Source organism: Lactuca sativa, chromosome 5, assembly GCF_002870075.4.
Source record: "Lactuca sativa cultivar Salinas chromosome 5, Lsat_Salinas_v11, whole genome shotgun sequence".
In the NCBI taxonomy this organism is placed as follows: Eukaryota; Viridiplantae; Streptophyta; class Magnoliopsida; order Asterales; family Asteraceae; genus Lactuca; species Lactuca sativa.
The window spans coordinates 47049229-47052317 of record NC_056627.2 but is presented as its reverse complement, the minus strand read 5'-3'; the positions used below and the strand labels follow the sequence as shown (position 1 = coordinate 47052317).

The 3089-nt window shown below is 48.0% G+C and overlaps 1 pseudogene; it reads right to left on the bottom strand.

The window, feature by feature from the left end:
- Positions 1-256: 256 nt before the first annotated feature.
- On the bottom strand, positions 257-374 carry LOC128126520 (5S ribosomal RNA; annotated as a pseudogene).
- Between the last annotated feature and the right edge of the window lie 2715 nt (positions 375-3089).

The following is a 3089-nucleotide window of genomic DNA, read 5'->3' as shown; positions in this document are numbered from 1 at the left end:
GCACGCTTAACTGCAGAGTTCTTATGGGATCTGCTGCCCTCACGGCTTTAAAACGCGTTGTGATAGGGAAGGTATCCACACCCCTTATAAGGAATGCTTAGTTCTCCTTCCCAGCTGATGTGGGATCAGATCTAACCCACTTTCACCCCCCATTATAGGGTTCGACGTCCCCGTCGAACACATCGACCCGTGCCCTAGCTCTGATACCATTCGTAACATCCTCCTCTGGCACGTATCACAATATTGTCCGCTTTGGGCCACTCGGCACGAGAACTTCCCAGGGGGTCACCCATCCTGGTACTACTCCCGCCCGAGCACGCTTAACTGCAGAGTTCTTATGGGATCTGTTGCCCTCACGGCTTTAAAACGCGTTGTGATAGGAAAGGTATCCACACCCCTTATAAGGAATGCTTAGTTCTCCTTCCCAGCCGATGTGGGATCAGATCTAACCCACAACAGCCCGAAATTCCAAATATTGATATAATTATGTTTTTGGGGTGATTTAAGAGGGGACTCGGCGAGTTGGAGCCTAGACTCGTCGAGTAGGATCGCAGACCGGGTCGCGGGTTCGCGACTGGACTCGACGAGTCCGATATGGACTCGGCGAGTCGACGCTGTTCAGCGGAAACCCTAGCCGTTTGGTTTTGGAACGTATAAGAGGCACTTATAGGCCGTCATTGTCCGTCTTTAGTCGACTGAGAAGAACCCTAAACGGCTGTGGGCATCTGGAGCAAGATTGAAGGATATTAGGGCCTTGAAGGAATTGTTGTGCAAGGAGGAGAAGAGTTTTGACTAAAGGAACAGCAAGGGATTCGAGTTCTGCGGGTTGGGGACACAGAGAGTGCGTTATTCAGGTAATATTTCGGATCTTCTTCTGTTATGTTGATGTGTGCATGGATTTAGGGTTTATGGAACCCATTTGGTGATTAGATGGATTAGTACCTTGTTACCCAAACGACTATAACCCTGTATTAGGACCTTAGAGGTCCAGAAGGTCCCATGCTTGTGTATTTCGGGACAATACTTATCTCAGGAAGCAGTTTGATCGACTGCATGGCATGGACTCGACGAGTCCGATGAACAGACTCGGCGAGTAGCTTGAAGAATAACTGGGACTCGTCGAATTGTTCTTCAGACTCGGTGAGTTGAGTCGGGGTGGCCCCGCGATTCTTCCAGGAGTAACTCGTCGAGTAAAAAGGGGATACTCGACGTGTAGAAAGGGTGTCTTAAGGAATCGGTGAGTTAAGGGCGAGTGGACTCAGAGTCGTTGAACTCGGCGAGTCTTGGGGTGACTCGGCGAGTTAGGTCGCGGGTTGAGTGAAGTTCTGAGCCTGGAGACTCGGCGAGTCTTAGGGTTGACTCGGCGAGTAGGGTCAGTCAGGGGTTGACTTTGACCTTGTCTTTGACCAAGGATTTACCAGTGGTTCCGGGGGTATTTTGGTAATTGTGGTTTATCGTTTGAGTTCAGTGCATTGGTGGCTATCCAGAGGTGGAGATCGTATCAGTGATCGGAGCAGCTTGAGCTATCTGTTCAGTCGGCAGTTTCGAGGTGAGTTATCCTCACTATATCGCTAGGGTTTATGGCACCAATGCCAACCCTTTTATCGGATGGGAATCCGGGTAGTTGTCGGTTATTATATGTTATGGGCCGGAAGGCATTACTATGTGGACCGGAAGGTCATGGCCTGGAGAGGCGTATGTATGCATTTAGTATGTTGACTGATTCATAGGGTAATGTTATGATAGTGACCGGCTAGACCGGTATCTTGTTAGAGTAATGCTATGATATGTGATCTGTTGATCGATTGTTGTCTATGAACTGCTATATGATTATTTGTTATGTTATATATGCATTTTATGCTTATGGGCCGGAAGGCGATTATGTTGTGTGATGGACCGGAAGGTCAGGGCCTGGAAAGGAGTATAGGGGTTGGTATTCTGGGGTATCTCACTAAGCTTTCGGGCTTACAGTTGTGGTTTTATGTTTCAGGTTCTCAAGAGTCTGTGGAAAGGCAAAGGCGTGATCGTACCGTTCCTCGCGTTGGTGTTTTATGATATGAACCTGGGAAATTACTCTGTTTAATAATGTATTGAAAACCTTTTTGCAACAATGTTAATGAAATGGATGATTTTGAAAAGTTTTAATTGTTTTGAAATTTTGGATGTTACAAGTTGGTATCAGAGCCTTGGTTTGAGTGAATTGGGGAAACATTCGTGTGACTCCAGTCTCAAATCGAGGAGGATTTTAAAATGAGAAATTAAAATGGTTTTCAAATTTGGTAAAAGGAGGACGCGGAGGTACGATCAACCGGAGCCAGTAAGTAACCCCAAGATACCATACATGATATTTGTTTATTTTAGCTTGATAGAACAGCATGCTAGAGTTAGGCTAGGGATCTTCAGGAATTCATGATAATGTTGCTTGATATGTGATGCCTGTAGCCTAGGGTCCCTTAGGGGATGTTCTCAGTGTTCCTCTAGTGGTGAGGGTTGATAATTGTTATGCATGTTCCCTAGGGTATTGTGGTAGTACTTCATACAAATATGGGTAGGTGTGGAAGGTAGTATGGGCCCGTACTACTGAAAGCACAGGACCCGTACGCGTATCAGGGAAACCATGGTCTCTAGGGTAGGGTTGCGAGAGTTAGATCCCAGGATTTTGGGAAGTGTCTGAGATTGGTAGGGTGCCTTCATTAGGGAGATCTCGAGGCATGATGATAGTGGATCCGGATCAGGATCGGGAGCTGGAGGACGAGTTCCGGGTGGATCAGTGCCGTCGAAGGTTATCGATCGGACGAGCACGAGCGAGCGGGATGCGAGGATTCGTGAGATCCTACGTGATGGGGTTGCTGCATTATTCCGGGCTGAGTTGCCGGAGTCGTTTGGGTCGATCAAGACCGCCATGATTGAGTATTTCGACGAGCGATATGCGGCTCTCGCAGAGACGGTTGCCGCGGCGGCTACAACGGCTGTAGCAGCGACGAGGGGAGGAGCTAGTCGGGGTTTTCAGTATCGGGACTTCTATTATACGAAGCCCCCCACATTCGATAGGGTTCAGGACCCGATTGTTGCTATGAGATGGTTATCAG